The 20,604-nt window shown below is 43.0% G+C and overlaps 1 protein-coding gene across 4 annotated transcripts in view; it reads left to right on the forward strand.

Moving 5' to 3' along the window:
* The window catches only part of ndrg4 (NDRG family member 4), a 79,142-nt gene that overhangs the window by 612 nt on the left and 57,926 nt on the right, over positions 1 to 20,604 (forward strand). The gene's annotated exons all lie outside the window — the stretch shown is intronic.

The following is a 20,604-nucleotide window of genomic DNA, read 5'->3' on the forward strand; positions in this document are numbered from 1 at the left end:
GAGAGAGAGGGGCGGCCGAGTGAGTGATGACTCTCCAGTAGGTGGAAGTCATAAAAGTTGATTGAATTTGGTGCAGACTGGTGTTGGTGGTGCCACGAATCCGCTCACACCAGGTGCTGCTCCTGCAACACCTGATGGATTTTCACACCTGCTCAAAAAGCTTCAGATTCCGATGTTCCCTTTGATTTTCCTAAAATCTTTTTAGGTCTAATGTTTAATATCTCAGCGTTTTATTTTAAAGAGATAATTTTGTCACAGTGAGTGAGATGCACCGATTCTGGTCCACTGATTTTTGATTTGTGTACATCTGGTCTGCTGGTGCCAATTTTGGATTATTTAAATTTATCAAGAAAATAACAATTTCAAAAAGAGTTTTTTCATTCTCATAAATTCTCACATGGAAGATCTGTTGCATGTGTAATTTGAAGCTGAAAGAAGACCTATTAGGACTTTTTTCTTAAGGGTGTGGCTCTCTGAAAAAAAAACGTTTTTAATGATATCTCTGATTCTAATGAGTGTTTCATGCAGGCTGAACATGAAAATAGTCTCCTACACCTATCTCCTGCAGTAGCTTCTGATAGAAAACAGACGGTGAAACTCTAGGATTAGAAAATCCTGACAGATCTACATCACACTGTCACTAACATTCATGGACTCACCCAACTTGACTTGCGACGGGGAAGGCTGTTGTTGGTTTGGCGTCCAGGAAACAGCAGAGAATGTCCTGACTAGTAGAAGCTAACCGCTAGTATTAGCAACTTCACCACACACCAAAACTCCTCCAGGCTTGTGTTATTTGTGGAGTTAAAACATTCATGTTGCAAGTCAGCGGTAGTCACTTTGCTGTTATCCAATCAGAGGCAATATGTCCAAATATCAGGAAATAAGAAATCCTGCCACTCCCTGCTGCAACAGACTTGTCCATGCTGATCCATGCAATTGTGGTTGGGTTTTTTTTTTGCTCTGAGTACGGCTTGCAAGGCATTGTTTCCTACCAGAGACCACTGCGATTGTATTGATTAAACAAGTTCCCCCACCTTTAAGTTATAATAGCTCTATGGTCGATAAAAACATGATTATGAATTTCTTTGCACTAAATTCCTCTCACAAAACGTGATTTCTGCAGTGTTATTCTTAACAGTTTCAGTACCTTCCAGAATGAGCCGTTTTAGGGCTCCGTCACTTATAGAAAATAAGTGGGATCTAGCCACGCCCACCCAACTCCTGGTAGGCTTCTACAGAGAGCCTAACCCCAAAATTCCACTACCTCCGCTCCGCTCCGCTCCGGCACGAACTCCGCAGCAAAATCGGTCCCGTTTTAGTCAATCAGAGCTGTTCCACTACTGCGGCCGTGCGGCGCAGTGCGCCGCCCGCCGTTCCGCCATTCGGCAAAAAAAGGATCGCTTCTGTTTTGCCGGACGCCAGAGCACCTCCGCAGTCAATGGACAGAAATCACAACGGCCCAACAGGAAAAGGAGCAAGCACAACTTCCGTTTTTCACAATAAATCGATAAACAAAAAGCGTTTTTTGTTTCATATGCACAGGTTTAACAACTTTTAACAACTATCAATGGCGGCTGAAGTTTAAATGCACAAAAGTAAGCCATAAATACAGTTTCTACTATCAAAGTAGTCACACTTTGTTGGTCCAAGCACTGCTGATCTGTCAACACAAATGATGGCAGATTAAACAGTTCATTTCGATGCTTCTCCCACACAACGGGTGTTTGGATCTAACTTCCGCGTTTATTGCTCGGACTGTATCGCAAGATCTCGAAAATCCCGCGCATGCCTGTTTGCGCACCTCAGGTCTCCGCACCGGAGCGGAGCCGTTTTAGAGCGGGTACCAGGAAAAATTGAGTTCGGAAGCGAGCGGCTGCGGAAGGCGGGGGCGGAGCGGAGCGGAGGTAGTGGAATTTTGGGGTTAGTCACACCCATCCACTTCCGGACCACGGGTTCCCAGAAGAACGAAAAAATGAACGCTATTTTCTACTTCCTCTTTTTTTGTGCCATGGATTTTACATATGATGGCTGTGAATTTTAAATATGCAGTTAGATACCAAGACTGTGCTTATTTTGAAATGGGGGTAAACGTTATTTTAGGTTTTGTGTGAAAATAAGTCCAAGACTACAAATGCGCTTCATGAAAGTGACATCATGGAACCAGACACAGAGAAAACTGAGGGAACATGGCTGTAAGTTCAGCAATCTTCAACTCCTTCCTTCAGGAGGAAAAAAACACTATAAATATGGTCATGTGGTAAGTAGCAGCTACGCTAGGGGGAGGTGATTATGTAGTGATGTCATATATGCAACATGCCGATTTAGTCATGTTAATTACAAACTTTTACAAGCTGATAAACCTCAATGTACGTGACTGGTGTGGTTGAAACAGCCATCATTAGTTTTCATTTAAACTGCAGTACCATATGTGCGATCCAGGGCGGAACCCTGGTTTCACACTGCAAGCATCAGCGGAACGGAACAGCAGCGGAGCGGCTCACTCACCAACTTCAAAGCGGTCCTTTTCACACTGGGAGAGTCTTGGCAGCGGCATGACTTCCTTGCTGCGCCTCGCTGTACTCGCGAGATTCTAAAATCCCTCAAGACTTCCGACACCTTCCTCCACTGCCAGGATTAAAGCCTCGTCGTCCATGCTGAGAATCACACCGCTGCGCTTCTCGAAAGAAACTGGTGGTAAACAAAGCCATTCGGTCACACGTGCTGACGTAAGTTATATAAAACATAGCAACGTTGCATTTTATTTTGAAAATAACCAGGGATTTTACACTGAAAGCATGTGTGGTTTCCTGTCTCGCACTAAGTGAACTGTGGAAATTGACGTGTCCCAGAAGCGGCTCGCGAAAAAAATCGAACTCGGTCCTATCTTTAGCGGCGTGGCGTGCCGCTTCTGGGACACGCCTGAAAATTTCCGCGTCACGGCTGGTTTGAAACACTCCATAGACTATAACTGGATTCTATTTGAAGCGGTGCCGCTTTGCTGCCATTCCGTTCCGTTGTTGCTTCCAGAGTGAAACCGGGGTAAGGCAGAGCGGATTAGAAAATAGCGTTTTTAGCCCCGTTCAGGGACCCATGAGCCGACCAGAAAGGGGAGAGCCTTAAGCTTGGTTTATGCTTGACGCGTCCGCGAGGTTCGCGCGGCTCCGCGCGGCAAAATTGCGTCATTTTAACAACCACGCCTCTTCACCGCGCCTCCGCACGGCCCAAATTTTCCGCACCGCGCACCTAGGAAATTTTCTACCAACCTTAACCACGCGGACGGTCGGACGCGGAAAAACATGGCGGACTGGCAAGAACTAGTATGGCAGAGGTTGGTAAATACAGACATTTGTATGATTCGGCTCTCAAAGATCACCGTGATCAACATGTTGTTAATAATTCTTGGAGAGAAATAGCTCGCACTGTCGGAAAAGACGAGGACGCTGTTAAAAAATGCTGGAATGCCATGTTGTAAACAGTAATTTCTACTTCTACTATGGTGTAGTGTTGGATGCATGCTGTAGAGCTCCATGCTGCCCCCTACAGTTTAGGAGAGTATTGGCTCACCGCAGAGACGAGCCGCATGAACCATAAACGCTGCGAGTTGTGAAGCGCGTTCCATCCGCGAGCCGCATCAGCAAGCGGAAAGTGAATGCGTCAAGCATAAACCAAGCTTTAGGCTCCCTGTAAGCGGTGGTGTGTTTCAGCTTTAACTTCCACACCCCTGCCTTCGTATGTTTTTTTTATTACACGTCTCCTTTTCTGTCCGTATTTCTTAAAACAGTCACAGACGTTGAGTCATTTTGACTTAACGTGTCTGTTAACCAGCTTGGTGTTTATTGGTAGATCTATGAAAGCAGTATATCGTCTCATTGTTCCTTCACATTGCGTTTCAGCTCATATCTCACCATCATCCCGTCAAAACAAGTTTGGCATGAAAATTGTTTAAAATTGGGCGGCAGCTACCAATAAACCAAACACACATAGCAGAAATTAATGTAAATAATCTGATACATTAGAGTCATAAAGTATCTGTTTGCGGTGTTAAAAACCACTCTTTCGATCACCGTGTGCGGCACTAATTCACCATCGTCCAATGCTACTCATTCTCAATTTCTGGGTAATTTATGAAGTGATATAATCTATCTGCTGCTGGTGAATTTTGACACTATAATAATAATATAAATGTGTTATACTTACACAAGTAAATACTTTGATTGCAGCTTTAAGTTCAGCGCTGCAGATTGGTTAGTGAGCTAGCAGACCAGCTAGCCCAGCTAGCTACGCTCTCTCCAGGCAGCTCTACATTTTGAAGCTGCTTTCTCTCGGACAGAAACATATTTGGTGTTCATGATAATGAGACACTTTGGTTAGTTGTGCCATCTGTTAACACCACCATCTGCCATTCGTTAGAAGAAAATATTGCTGGGTATATGAGTTTACTGCCATGGAAGAGATTTTCCATTCCAAAGGTTTTGCTGCTTTTCTGCTTCTTTCTGCCTTTGAAGCGACTCTTGCTCCATGGAGCCTCCGACATTCATCTCCCTCCCACCCAGTGGCATTTCCAGCAGCTAAACAATGAGCTTGGCTCTGGGACTGAGCAGCACTGTTATTAGTGTGTTTTGCATGCTGATGCGTTTCCAGTTTGCAAGATGTTTTTCTCTTGGATCGCTGCTGTAATTTGGTTTCTTCCTCCTGTCTGAGACAGAAGCAGTTGTTGGACTTGTTCCTTGTCTTCTGTTGAAGCGGGTGCAAGTTCAAGCCAAACACAACAGCTTTCATGTGTAGATAAATTATATGATCCTCGGTGGTATCATCACTCAGTGATGGAAAGCCCTTTTCATTTTGCTTTTCTATCTCTATGCCGTCTCATTCCTGTTGCACGCTCTTTTGGAGCTTGTTATTGGATAACCTCCGCTAGAATTCTGTAAATCTTATTACAGCGTTTGCACCGCCGCACCAACAGCAGTAGATCTTGTCTCGTAGTTTTAGACTTGTTGATAGATGACTGTTTTGGTACGTTGCTCCCAAAGCTGGCTGCACACTTCCTCAGAAGCTCATGCAGACCGCGCTTGTAGATTTAGACCCTTTTGTGCCACGCCTCTTTTCTCTCATATTCAGTGTCTGTGGATTATTTATGGACCCTCACATCTACTTCATCCTTAACCCTCTCAGGCTCAGAATGAGTCCTTCAAGGGAACTTCTGAGTTATAAAATGCTCATGAATACGTATGTGGAGTAACCAGGTAGGTAGGTTTTAACTGTTGCTAATCTGCAACGCCTGCTTCCAGAGGGTTAATTCACCCTTATGGATTTGTAATGAAGTTAATTTACATCTAATTAAGGACCGTAAGACATTAAGATTGCATATCGAGTATGAAATCCATCTTATGGTCCACTGGGTTATTTAATCAGAAGATTGGAACTTTTTAATGCGGGGATTAGATCAAATCAAATCAAAGCTTTATTTATAAAGCGCCTTCCGCAACCCTGTCAGGAAGCCCAAGGCGCTGAACATGGATTAGTACAAGGTAGATAACACTTTGTGTTAAATGAGACACAAGAGAAGAGAGAGTCCTTCAAATGTTTAAGATGATTTATTACTGACTAATTTTAAACAATTTGAACCATACTAACTCTCTAATGATGGATGTAGCTGGTATGAATGAGACGTGAGATGGATGGAGTGTGTGAATGAGTGTTATTATCAGAACTCTCGTATCCGGAGAAGCAAGTCTGAGTGGGAGATGATGTTTTGCTTCAAACTCGTTTGACCGGAGTAGTCATAACCTACTGAGATGCCATTTTGTCGCATCCACACATACCCTTAGAATGAGACCTCCTTCACGGATCCGGAATGTCAGGTCCACGGACCCTCCTTTTGGTACTGGAGCCAGTGGTACAGCGTCACAGCACGACAAGCTAGTCCTTGGATTGTCTCCAGGTAAAAAGCGACAGGTGGTTCACAGCGTCAAAAGGGGACCCTCCTTGGGTCAGCGAGTTCAGCTTTTATTCTGAAAGGAACCGTTGCTTGATTGGTAAAATGCAACAGCTTTTTCCAGCTTGTTTCTCAGCTTAAAAAGAGAAGTCCGGATGGCCGGTCCGATACTTCGCTTAGCACGCGGTGAACTCCAGTGAGATCTTGAGAACTGAACTAAGATGGCGTTGGAGCTGGTTTTATTAATCTGGATGTTTTGAATTCTGGTCGAATCAAAGCTGGCAGATTTATAAACACCACAGAGACTCTGCCACGCTTCAGACTAGGAAGGTTCTGATTGGATCAGTAACAGCAGTGTGTCCTGTGATTGTTTACGTGTGTCAGTGTGTCTAGTGAACTAGAATAAGTCATTTACTTATTAAACATATTAATCATAACATTGTTATTTCACAGATCGGTCACATTGTGTTATTGACTAACAGTTGTTTTGATTAGCTTTATTAAAAATAGAGTTCTTTGATTTAATAAAAGAAAAGAGTCTTTTAATCTTCTTTCTTCTCTTGCTGGAAAGTAAACAGCTTTAGAAGCAAATGCATGACCTTGAGGCTGTCTCCTGCACTCGAGCGCTGTGTCAGAGGCGTCTGTGGAAAGAGGTTAAATAACCTTGGTGGAATAGCTCCTTCTTCACGTTACAAATGTTTCCAATTCTCTTGTAGTAAATGTAGACAGTTTTACGCCCAAACAGACTCGGGAATAGATTATATCATTATGCACCAACGTTTAATCAGAAAATTAGCTCAATGATATTTGGTGAGTTTCAGATAAAGACATATTTCATGAAACTTGTTCAAGTCAGTGAGCTCTGCACATTTCTGTGTGTGTGTGTGTGTGTGTGTGTGTGTGTGTGTGTGTGTGTGTATAATTTTTTAAGAATATTAAATGCAGAACAATCTATAACAAGTACACTCATAAACAGATGTATACATTTGATTTTAATTATTTAATTTCTCCAGTCAAACAGCTTTCTTCACACAATAATATCATTATTTATTTTTATATAATTTTAAACCTGAAAGTCAAGCATCCAAACCAAAAGACCTGGAAGCGATGCGGCTTCAGACTAGAGCCGAATGAAGTCAGACTGGTTTAGTTAAAGGGTTTCAGAAAAATCTTAATCTCACGGGCTAATCATGTTATTCTCAGAGATGAAATGGAAGATGTCAACTTGTTCTGTCGTCACACTTTAGCCGACACGGTTTATCTCCCTCAGAGTGTGTTATCTGTTACTGTGGCATGCTAGCGCTGAAATGCCAGCCTGGGTGCTGGCTGTCCACGGTGGCTGTCTGAGTCAGTCTGCGTGGAAGTCTCTGCTGCGGAGTCGTGTTCATGCAGCACACAACGCTCATTTGCAGCTTTAAATATTTAAATTAGGTGCAAAATGTGTGTTAATGAGATCGTTTCACTGAAGCGTTGAACGGTTAGGATGTGTGCAAGGCTCATGTTCTGAATATAAGGGCTTTGAGCAATGCTTTAACTCTATGTGCTTTATGATCACTAGCTTTTAAGATGAGGGCTGGGACTCCAGGGTCAAAGGTTTAGATCATTCGTAGGAACACAATTTTACCTTCACCTTTGGTTGTTTGTTCATAAATTACTGTGAGCTCCTTTCCATCATCAGTAATTGTTTAGGAAACTAGAGATTGGTTCTCAGAATGAAATGTGATTATTTTGTCGTTTCCGACTGTGCATCAAGCATTGGCCTTATTTTGTGCAGATAAGCAGTAAAGTCCACTACATCAGCGACATTTCACGTAAAGCTGGAAACAGGAGTGGGCGATGTGGCGACGTGAAGTCATGAAGAGTTTGAATGTGTTGACGATCTGGCAAAGCAGAGAGATCATAAAATCATCTCGAACAGGGAAGTGTTTCCGCCAGGGCCGTTTTAAGCGTGACATAATAATCGCTTTAGTGTGTATTCATAAACAGGAGGATGCATTTAGCTAGATTTCAACTTTTCTGTATTGCCAACAATGCTTTATGCATCTCTGATCATTTTACAAGCTGTTTTATAATCGGAGAACCGCGTGGAAAAATACAGGAGATGAAAGTTGCCGGAGTTCTGGGTTTGGGTGAGCACCGTAATCCAGCCAAGTGAATTTTTTTGTGGAGGGCTGGAACCATTCATTCCTTTGGACGGTGGCTCGTCTGCCCTGTTGCCTGATGAATAGGCTTTTAAAAGTGTCGTTCACTGAAAAACCCATTTATATCATTATTTCTGATTCTAACGGGTCACTCTGAGTTTGTCATGCAGGCTGAACATGAAAATAGTCTCCTGCAGTGCAGCTTCTCTCAAACTGGCCACAAATGTGTATTAAATAAACAACACTTGATCTGTGTGTGTGTGTGTGTGTGTGTGTGTGTGTGTGTGTGTGTGTGTGTGTGTGTGTGTGTGTGTGTGTGTGTGTGTGTGTGTGTGTGTGTGTGTGTGTGTGTGTGTGTGTGTGTGTGTGTGTGTGTGTGTGTGTGTGTGTGTGTGTGTAAGAGTGTGTCTTAATCAGCACTCAGACCCCTAAACAGTCTGACCACAACGACAAATTTATTCATAACCTTGCATTTCACATCGGATCCCCTTTTGCACTCCAAACCTTCCAGTGGTCAAGATTTTTAAACAGCTTTTAAACTCTTCAACTTCACTGAAATAAATTCTGAATATTTCTGATTCTAACGGGTCATTCTGAGTGTTTCATGCAGGCTGAACATGAAAATTGTCTCCTACACCTGTCTCCTGCATCAGCTTCTGGCAGAAAACAGACGCTGAAACTCTAGGATTAGAAAATCCTGACAGCTCTACGTCACACTGTCACTAACATTCATGGACTCGCCCGTCTGGACTCACGACGGGGAAGGCTGTTGTTGGTTTAGCTTCCAGAAAACCGCGAAGAATGTCTCGGTTAATAGAAGCTAGCCATTAGCATTAGCAATTCCACCACACAGCAGAACTCCTCCAGACTTGTTTTATTTGTGGAGATAAAACATCTACGTTGCAGAGCAAACGGAGTCAATGGTAAAGATGTGGTGCTGTTATACAATTAGTCGTCATTTTACGTCACAGCCGCTCTCCCCTGAAAGAATGAAATGACGACGTACTTTGATAGAATAAAACTAAGTGTGTTTCATGTCTGTGGACATACTGGCGTTGATCAGTGGCGTCGCTCACTGCTGAAATGGTGTCTTGTCTCAAGGAGGTTAAGTCTTGGCTAGCAGCCAACTAGCTGCATGCTAATGAGGGTAAGACAGCCCGGCAGGCTGCGAGGGACTCTGAAGTTGATCTGGGCCATCTCTCTACCATTTTGAAGCAAGTTGTCACTAGCTTGGGGGTGAGAATAGACTCTGGTCTTAACTTGGATGCCCACATCAACTCCGTAATCCGATCTTGTTTATTCAACGTGCAACGCCTGACCAAAATCAAGCCTATGCTGTCAGGAGTACACCTGGAGCAGGTACTCCATGCACTTGTAATCTCCAGGTTAGATTATTGTAACTCTCTTTATGCTGGGCTTGGTCCTTCATCAATTCATCGTCTTCAGATGGTGCAGAATAGTGGCGCCGGGTTCCTCACTGGAGCCGGGAAAAGGGACCACGTCAGTCCAGTGCTGGCCTCCCTACACTGGCATCCAGTCTGTCATCGGGCACATTTTAAACTTCTAGTGTTTGTTTTTAATTTCTTTCATGGAGGCGGTTTAGTGGTGCTTCTGAAACGGTATGTCTCATCACGCCCTTTGCGCGCCGCTGATCAGGGCCTGCTAGTTGTCCCTCGTACTATGTGTCGGACTCGCGGAGACCGGGCTTTTTTATTTCTAGCGCCGTCACTCTGGAACCAGCTACCACTGTCAGTTAGGCAGTCTACTTCTCTGCCGGTCTTTAAGAGTCGCCTGAAAACCCACTTTTTTCATTTAGCATTTCTCGAACATGCTTGAAGTTGGCTTACTTTTATGTAGTTTTTATTATTTGCTTTTAAGTCGTCATTGGCATGTTTTTACTGTGAGCGTCGGACGAGCCCCCGCACCGTGAGAACAAACATCTCAGCTCTGAAGCCGATCTTCATCCACGTACGTCACACGTCACGTGATCAGGAAGCAGAACATCCATGTGTTAGGAGATCGTTTTGGGCCGCTGCTTTAAAAAAAGTGAGGCGCGAACCGGAAAAGCTTCTGCCGATCACAATTCAACAACGGATTATGAAAGAACGGATAACGCTCGAAACGCGCGGATTCTTCCTGATGTAAGAGGTGAGTCTCCGCTTTGTTTTGGTTGTTTTGGTTGTTTTGGCGTCATCCTAGCTCGCAACGTTCTGTCACTCTTAAAAAAACAGTAAAAACGGTGAGAACCGCTGGCAGCGAATGAGTTAATGCCGTTGTTTCATGTTCAGTGTTTTAATCTCAGGCCTCCCATAATGGGTGAGGAAGGCGCTTCATAAATAAAACCTTAATTGATTGATTGATTGATTGATTGATTGATTGATCGATTAATTGGTTGATTGATTGATTGATTAATTGATTGATTAATTGATTGAAATGGTGGCTGATGTCTTAGCAAAGTCCTGAAAAAGACACTTTTGTATAGAGACAACAGCTAAGAGGACAGAGTCTTCTATCTTCCCTGTCACCTTCCCCCACTCCCAGAAAATTCCCAGAACTCCTATAATGGAAACATTCCTATGGACACCAAATAAACTGAAGAATATCCTATGAATCCTGGTCAGCATCGGTTGGTTCTTTAATATTTGCCCTGAAGTATCTCCGTTCTGTTAACACACAACGACCTTTTCTCTGCTTACTCTCAACAAAGATCAATTAATCAGTTCAACCAGTGATTATCAGCAGATGGCTTCTCTTCATAATTCACAAGGAAGCCACAAGCCGTCATTTTTCACTCTGCTTTTGCGTTAACCGTATGACTGACAGAATTTCTTGCTTATGGTTTTAATACAGCATGTTGGAGCTTTTTCCCCCATCGGGCTGAGTCATCCTCACAGTAACTGAATAACTCTTGTTGTAGGCATCGGTACCACGTCAAGAATTACCAAGGCAACAGGAAACAGCACAGAAGCCTGCAAATGCAAATAATTCACGATTCTCCATAAATGACATGATCTTGGTGGACTTTAATTGTTGCCCTGAGTGGCGATTAGGCCTCTACAGTTACCAGAGCAGAATCTCTTATGGATGCAACTATAACGCTGAACGGTTACATATGGTTAAACAGGAGTTTAACTATCTTTGAACTGAAGCTGTGCGACAAAGTAGAATCTTTTCCCTCTGCATGCGCTACAAGCCCACCTTTGGATCACACCGTCTGCACCACAGGAAGGTTTGTAAGCCTGCTGCACCCCTGCACACACCTGAAAAGGTCAGTCTCATGGCAGGCCTTTAGGTGTGACGTGTTGATTTTGGAACGTCGCACCTGCAGTGGCTTGTTTATTCAAAAAATGTGGAGAAAAATAGTAGAAGCCTTTTGAATTCACCCAAATTATTGAGACGCATTCTGGGGCTGGCGCCAGGGGCGGATTTAGGACTGAAGAAGATCCGGGGCTTAACACACACATGCACGCGCACGCGCACGTGACACGCACTAGTCAACATCATATATGTCTTGTACCACATAATGTTTAATCTGAAGCTACACATTAAGCATTTTCAGGGCAGAGTATTGTTCCTGTTAGTGTTTAGTGTGAGATGATAGTAAATATTCCCGCTCTTTCTCCAACAACTTTACCTGATAAGCTAACTTTAGGCAAACCAGCAGCACAACAAATACTTTCAAATAAGACTCACAAACCTGAGTCAACACCAGTCTCATCAGAGCTGGGGTTCTGTCGCCGTACTTTTGGTCTAAAAAACGTCCTTATGTCCATCTTCACTCATGCGTTTCAGGCAGAGACTGTAGAAGAAGCCGGCTGCTGAAGGGCTTCTTCTTCTGTGGTGGAGGCTCAGGCAGGCTGTTTACAAACTACTGCCAGCTGATCCCTCTCTGTTGGACTTTGGTACTGCATGTTACTTCTGCGATTTAGATCCGGGGCTTCAGCCCAAGTAGCCGGGCCTAACGCCGCCCCTGGCTGGCGCTAGCTGGTTTAGTCAAACGGGCCTTTTCAGCTTTGGACCCACGAAATAAAAAGGTAAATAAATGGCCCGTATTTGATATAGCGCCTTCTAGAGTCCTGGAACCCCCCAAGGCGCTTTACAACACAACCAGTCATTTACCCATTCACACTGGTGGGGGTGAGCTACGATGTAGCCACAGCTGCCCTGGGGCGCACTGACAGAGGCGAGGCTGCCGAGGACTGACGCCGCTGATCCCTCCGACCACCACCAACAGGCGGGGGGGGGTTAGGTGTCTTGCCCAAGGACACAGCGACAGGCTGAGCGGGGCTCGAACCTGCAACCTTCTGATTGCAGGGCGAGCACTTAACTCCTGTGCCACCGTCGCCCCAGGAGTGAGGCACGTGCTGCTGATTTTTGTGGCCGGTATCTTGATGTTTCCTGCTAAAATGTCACTATCCACTGGCTCATCCTAGCTCTCCACGGTGACCATTTCTAATCCCTTCATGAGTTCAGATTTCAGTAAACAGATGCAGGACGCAGGGACGCTGAGGCTTTAATACTTTCAGAGGCACATGCTCTCAGAAGTGTGTCTTAAAATCTTTCTGTCTGGTAATAAAAACTGGTTAACTTCCCGTGTTTGTCCCTTGTGAAGGTGCGGCGGTTGAGATAACCATTGATGGAGAGCAGAGCCTGAGCGCGTCGTCCTCAGCTCACTTCCAACACGAGGGGAGTGTCGCCCTCTAACACCCGACCCCCACTGAGAGCCGAGGCAAAAATAGATCTTTGAACAAGTGTGTTGTCAAAAGCATGAGGTTGCTGCTGTGTGACCGGACACCGTCTTTGTTGCTTTGCCTTTGTTCTCGTTGGATCCGCCGCCAAGTATAACAACAAGAAAGCACGTTTTTCTCCTGCAAAACTTTTTGGATGCAACACGTTTATTCTACTCCTCTAACAAGGAAGCTTTCAGCTCCAGAGCAGAATGCTGCTGAGGGTTTCTTTCAGGAGGTGCCGCTCATATTTAATATTCAATCCTCCACTCAGACTATTATCACTCCGCTATGGGAAGCTCCTCAGCCACAGAAGAGTACTCTTGATACCTGGTGACTAATAATAATTGAAAGATTCATTTCAAACTAAATAAAAAAAGTGGAGTCATTAAAACACACACAGAGAGGAACAATGCGCAGATGTGGAATGGCTTTACAAGGCAACAAGTCGAACGACGGGAGTGAGAGGGATAGTGTGAGGGGCTGGAGGCGTGTCGGTCAGGATTAACGTCCTCGCTCTGCTCAGCTAAATCAGGCTCCTCCAGGAATCTCAGCAACTGCAGAGTAAAGCAGAGCAGAGAGGAAAAGCTTCATCCTAACTTTCACTGATGTCTTTCATTTAAAATGCTGGCCGATCCAAACGAAACACCCCGTAGTGAATTAGTTTAAAGGCATAAAGCTGTGAAGGTTTAAACAGAAGGTATCTGTGCCCAGTCTCATTTTAACCTCTGTCTTTACTGCTTCCCTCTGTCCTCGGGCTTTGCAGGCTCACACCAAAAGGTCATAATGTTCTGACCTCATTTGGGACGTTAAGTGGCCGGGTTCTATCAGAACCTTAAAGTTTTACGTTTTCACGACAGTTTCGCCAGGAAACGCCAACATTTGTAAACTTTTTTCTCCAAACAGGAATTAGAATCAGTGTTGGGAACATTACTTTAAAAAAGTAATTAGTTATAGTTACTGATTACTTTGTCAACAAATTAACTTGGTTACTTACCAAGTTACAAGATTATAAAAGTAACTAATTACCAACAAAAATCACTATTTCATTACTTTTTTTCATTAAAGGATGCAAGAAAAATGGGTTCCTCTTTTAATTAAAATTACATAATTTACTATAAATTACTACAATGCTGAAATATAAGTGACTGGAACATAATTAAATGTATGTCCAAATGTTTTTTTATCAAACTGAATAATTGAAATAAATGGACCGTTAACAGCAGGAACAAACAGGAACATTACACTAATCTGGACTATTAAAATGTCACTGTGTGATATTTAACAAGACCCCAAAAAGCTAAACTTTATAATTGCAAATAGAAACATCTGTAAAGGTTCCTGAGCCTTTAAATGGTCTCTCAGTCTACTGAAATTAGTGAAACAAATGTGATTTTGCACAGTGTTCTAATTTTTCCAGCTTCACATAATTATGCGTTTTTAGCAGCATTTCTGTTGCTGGTGATCTAGTAACGGTTAAATAAATAAATAAAATCCTTTAAAATGACACTAAAGCCCTTTTCTGGAATATGTGTGGACATTTCAGTCCGGTTTTTAACCAGAACTGTGTTTTCAGACACACCACGTTTGTACCTGAACTTGTCCTTTCGGCTGCGTTCACACAGCAGGGAGAAGTTCCTGATGTCCGCGGGAGAGGGGGTGGGAAGGCGGTACCCGGATGGTGCGGCGGGCGTACATGCGTCATTTACCCAAACAAAGCTATTCAGTCAAACATGGCCGACGAAGAGATAGAATTCCTCTCACTGATCGGACGTATGTTAAGCATAACTCTGCGCACAGGAAGACGCATCAGAGACCTGGATGATGAAGCTCAATGGTTATTAAAGGAATCACGGAAGCGGTGTGAAGCGCTCCGTCACGCGTCTAGGAGACGGTACCGTAGGAGGCGAGCTGCCAAGGTTCGCCTTGTGGGAAAATAACGCCTCTTCTTAAGCAGAGCACGACGTCGCCTCGGCTCGTTCACCCTCTGCCGAGCCGGACTGGGCTCGATAACTGACCCAGCACAGCCACTGGGTCGTTGGAGCTGCCCCGTGACTGCCTGATGGAAAACCAGCGGGTTTCATCAGACTCGTAAAGTTTCTTGTTTTTGCTGGGGACCCCTGTATTTTACCGCTCCCTCCTGCAGTCTTCCCCTATTAACATTTAAAATGATTCTGTAAATTCGTGTATCAATAGAAACAATCTCTGCCTCTGCCAGCTGCAGTAAATGTAGTCTCCAAATAATAAATAAGAGGTGCACTCATCTGTGTATCTCCTTTGATCCGCATTAGTGATATTCTCAGCACCAGAACAGTGAAGCAAAGAAAGATTCCTGAGTTTGTTAGTAATTTTATTTATTTGGTGCATCTGATCTGTTCTATTTTTCTCTGAAATGAGATCAAATCAGTGCTTCTATGGGTTGTCTCCTCTCTGCACTAGAAAATTTTACTTTATTTAGAGACGCGTCATAATTGTCTGATTCATGCACCTCATCCTGATTTATGCTCGGGCTCTAATCGTGTCGCCTCTGCTTTAATCTCCTGATGACTTTTTGCTCTACAAGTGAATGGCTTTTGTCATCCAGCTGAAGCACACAGGTAGTGTTTTCCCACCGAGGGGATGAGGGAGAAGGAATCATTTCCTCTGGAAGGTTTAATCCTCTGAAGACCAGCAGCCATATGTCTAATTAATACACTCCAATAACCTTCTGGTGTGAGGGAGCGGCAGAGCAGAAACGAACCTCTGCCGTTTTGGGATCAGTGGCTTTTGGGCGTGTTGAGGACAAAGTTTCAGCTTTTTATCAAAGAGGGTCACATCCTTATTTCACTTTTTGTTTCCTCTGCCTCTGTTTCTTTGTCCCAATCTGCCAGTATTGATTCAGTCATTAAACAGATCCATTGCTTCCCCTTCACCATCGATTTCCTGATAGAAGGCTTCTCTCAGAGCTTCCTTAATGTCCTCCTAAAGTGATGGTTCATCACTGGACAACTGGAGCTAAAACAGGCTCCGAGCCTCCGTTTGAGCCTTCCACGGAGATATGAACACTAAAGGTTTCTGCTTGGATGAGATTTGATTTGAAACCTGAATAAAAACTTCATTAATCAGTGTTTAATTTGCAGAATTCATCTGTAAACTCGCCTCTTATTTCCCAACAATCAACTGTAGGTGAATAAAGTGCCGTCTCACTCAGCTCCTAGATGTGGGTTGGTTTAGGCGGAGTGAAATGTTGCTCTTCAGATGACCTGAACAGTGATATTTCACAGTAACAACCAAAGAGAATACAAAGCAGCTTCACAGCCTTACGCGCTCTCGCTGGAAAACAAATAAAAGAGGTTACTACGGTGCGACTGTGAAATGTGTACTTTGGCGAGACCAGCTTGTGAAAAGCAAACTGAAAAGTGGGGAATGGTGTGTGATTTGAAGCAGGAAATAAAGTTCAGTAGTCGATAAAAGAAAAAAATAAATCCTTATTTCATCTGGTGCCTTTTCTACCCGTAGTCAGATAAGTTCGTGAGTCCCAAATGATCCAAAATGTTCATATACAGCGGGTACAGAAAGTATTCATACCACCGTCGATTTTTCCCTTTGTTACATTGCAGCCATAAACAAATTATTTTCTTCATTAAAGGGACTTTACGGAGTTTTGAATTTTTATGCTCGCGATTGCCCCCTCAGGTCAAAAGCGTAACAGCAGCTTCAATAGTATCCTGAGGGGGTGATCGCGAGCATAAAAATTCAAAAGTCCGTAAAGTCCCTTTAAATATTGTAATTTTTAGGAACTTCTTAATTTTTATGGACTTAGAAGGTAAAAAAGTTGTCTGATTCATGCACGAGGCGCGCATGCTGTACGTGCACACTCCTTAACGAAAATAACAGCTGAGACAGTCCCGTGTGTGTGTGTGTGTGTGTGTGTGTGTGTGTGTGTGTGTGTGTGTGTGTGTGTGTGTGTGTGTGTGTGTGTGTGTGAGACCCGGAGGACAGAGGACAGGAGAACGCGCAGCTAATTAATTAAATAATTTGGTTCTGTACCTTTCTCTTCAGCACAGCCGACAAAGGTTTATGATGGGTCAGTCCTCCTGCATGCTCAGATCATTCCCTTCCCTTGCTTGAAAAATTGATCCAAAATGAAAGTTGAACCCACATCTTTTTTATCTGTGAATTCAATGCCGTTCGGCAAGTCTCAAATAAAAATTTGGGCATCTTACTGTAAAAAATATACCATTAATGTAAAAAAGAAACTCTAAATAAACTATGTTCACATCCAGAATCAAACCCAGGTCTTCTGCACGAAAGTCCGATGTATTACCAGGTGAGCTAAAGCACCAGTGACGTCCTTTGTATCTGTAACATTTATATCCTTGATGACAGCTGAAACAACGTTCAAAGAACGGTTCGGAGTGAAAATGGCTATTTAGTTGCTAATTAGCAGGAAATATCTAGAAGAAAGTTCTACAGAAAGTAGCTAAGGGTCCTCAGAAATGTAGCTAGCTTTGTCACTAGGCGTTAGGAACAGCGACAAAGTGGCACTGCCTCTCTCTCTGCTGCTAAAGCTACTGATAGCAAATGCTACGGGCGATGCCTGAGCGTGAACGCGCATGAAGCAGCCTGCTCGACCCGAGCATCTCTCTTTTTCTGTGATTTTACAGAAAAACAGGCAATCACAGTAAAAATGCCAGGGCTCATTCTACAGGACCAGGGCATTGCAGGAGAATGTATGAAGAAGACATTTATTATTTCTATACATGTTTTGGCTGTCAGACTTCCATAAGGCCCCTTTAATGCATGCACAGGACCCCATACTGACAGGAGAATACAGAATTTTGGAATTTTTTTCAGATTTATTTAAAAAATAATTTAAAAAAATATATATAAAATATTACATGGTCCTAAGTATTCAGACCCTTTGCTGTGACACTCATATTTACCTCAGGTGCTTTCCATTTCTTCTGATCATTCTTGAGATGGTCCTACACCTTCATTGGAGTCCAGCTGTGTTTACTATGCTGACTGGACTTGATTAGGAAAGCCACCTGTCTATAGAAGACCTCATAGCTCATAATGCATGTCGCAGCGAATGAGAATCACGAGGTCAGAGGACCTGCCTGAAGAGCTCAGAGACAGGATTGTGGCAAGGCACAGATCTGGCCAAGGTTACAAAAACATCTCTGCTGCACTTAAGGTTCCTAAGACCACAGTGGCCGCATGGTCCTTAAGTGGAGGTGAAGCAGTTCAGATGAGCAGAGTGCATGAAAGACCTTGGCCACTATCTCATGTAGATTAGCCTGTCAGAGACTTTATGTCTCTGCTCGAGCAGACGCAGCAGCGCATGACATGACAACAGGACATTCATGATGCTACACCATCCAATGAGTATTCAACCTGCTCTTAAAAACTGCCAGTGATGGGGACATATGTGTAAAACCAGTTCACAACAAATCTTATTGTCATAGATAACTGACTAACAGCACACCGTATTGCTACTGCTGTGCTGTTAGTCTATAGGAAGCTGAAAAATAAATTATTTGATCAATCTGACCTCGACTGTAAATCCTATTCCTAGGGTTGTAATTTCTATTAAATAAACAAGTGAAAAAAAAACAGAACACAGATTATCTTCAGCTAAAGAAATCACTCCATCTTTTCTGAGCTGTTGAGTTCATGTATAGTGATTTGATAATTACTATCCTACCTATGCTGCAGAGGAAGAAGGCATAACATTTGATTTGAATGTAAAAAGCCTCACATTCATTACAGGAAACACCTTTTCAGGCTTTTAGGAATTTTAAAACACAGAAAAGTTTCTAACATTTTGGTCAAATCCTGGAAATGACATTAGGTGCATTTTCCTGCAAAATTGTAAGACCTTGCATGATCTGTTAGCCCTCAGGAATGTGCCACGGTTGACACTCAGCTACATGAAAATTTTGCTCAGTGTCTGTAAATCTGACTGTTATTTCATATTTCTGGAGGTTTGCTAAGATTAATGAGCTGTTGACAGTTTAGATGTTTCTCTGGCCTACACACACACACACACACACACACGCGCACGCACGCACGCACGCACACACACACACCTCACTGGGAATACAAACAAAATCAGTGCTGTGATTTGTTTTAGCGGCAGAACTGGAAAAGTAATTTTATTTTTGTCAGAATCTTTTATTTTGGTGATGAATTGGTTGCTTTTTATCGCTGTGGTCGTGACACGTTTGTAAAGCAGGTTTCTGATTAATTTAAGATAAAATCACACAAATGGATTTCTCCACCTTTAACATTCTTTTCCCATTTAACGTCGTCATATTTGCTTAAATTTACCAACAGAAAAAATCATGTCATGTGTTGTATTGTTTTATTTGATCTTTATAATGGTTTGCTTTATTGTGTCGGCATGTGGATCAGAGAAATAATGAAACTACGAAACAGGCGATAAAATATCTGACATTTCGTCAAAGCAGGCACATAAAGTGGCAGTGGGGGGATGTTTAATTTGAAAAGAGAAAAAAAAGCATGAAGAAGAAGGTGAGCCAGACATCATTGGACCCAGCTGGGTTGCCATAGCAACCATGTCTGGAGAGAGAGAGAGAGAGAGAGAGAGAGAGAGAGAGAGAGAGAGAGAGAGAGAGAGAGAGAGAGAGAGAGAGAGAGAGAGAGAGAGAGAGAGAGAGAGAGAGAGAGAGAGAGAGAGAGAGAGAGAGAGAGAGAGAGAGAGAGAGAGAGAGAGAGAGAGAGAGAGAGAGAGAGAGAGAGAGAGAGAGAGAGAGAGAGAGAGAGAGAGAGAGAGAGAGAGAGAGAGAGAGAGAGAGAGAGAGAGAGAGAGAGAGAGAGAGAGAGAGAGAGAGAGAGAGATCTCCTCCTCAGAATGCTGAAAGAGCAAGCTGTTCCTCCTCCAAACCGAGCCATCTCTGAAATATTCTCAGTTGTTTCTGACTGAAATGTTTCTAATGAAGCAGTAGATGGAAAACAAGCCTGTAAATAGCTTCTCACCCACTGACACTGGCTGTCTGAGCACGGTTAGTTACGAGGATGAAGAGGAGCTTTGATGTTAGTCCCTCCTCTGTGGAGAGTGGACTGTGATGCCCTCACCGGAGCTCTCAGCGGGGTGGAGACACCGACATCGCTGTAGGAGAGCAACGCAGGCTCACGGAGTGATGCAACCACACAATAAAGCCTCACAATTTCTGTCTTTTCTTTTTTTTATTTTATAACTTTACTAAAAAATAAAATAAAATAATTATGCAGGGTTCAAATGAAGGAGGATTAAAGGTGTTTCTAATCCTCTTGCTAAAGGTCAGCAACAGTATGATTTATGCATATATACATACATACATACATACATACATACATATACCTACAGGTCACCACGCTCGGCTGTTTTAAGAGCCGCCTGAAAACACGCTTTTATTCTTTGGCTTTTACTCAAGAGGAGTCTCGTTAATGGGTGGCTTTGCACTTTTCTGCTCTCCCACCTAGATTTCATCTACATGTTTTTGTTGGTTTTTAAATGGTTTTATATGTTTTTATGTCTTTATGTTCATTTCTGTTGTGCAGCACTTTGTTAGGTCCTTGGGTCATGTGAAGGCGCTATATAAATAAAGTTTAGTAGTAGTAATATATACATATACATATACCTACAGTATATATATATATATATATATATATATATATATATATATATATATATATATATAAATTTTTTATTTATTATTATTTTTTTTCCCCTTCTTCCGGCTCTTGGAGAGTACAGATGCTTTTTTTTCTCCTCTCCCTCCCTTCTCATCCCAAGGCTGTTTGTCCTGTT

This window comes from Nothobranchius furzeri, chromosome 4, assembly GCF_043380555.1.
Source record: "Nothobranchius furzeri strain GRZ-AD chromosome 4, NfurGRZ-RIMD1, whole genome shotgun sequence".
NCBI classification, from domain to species: Eukaryota; Metazoa; Chordata; class Actinopteri; order Cyprinodontiformes; family Nothobranchiidae; genus Nothobranchius; species Nothobranchius furzeri.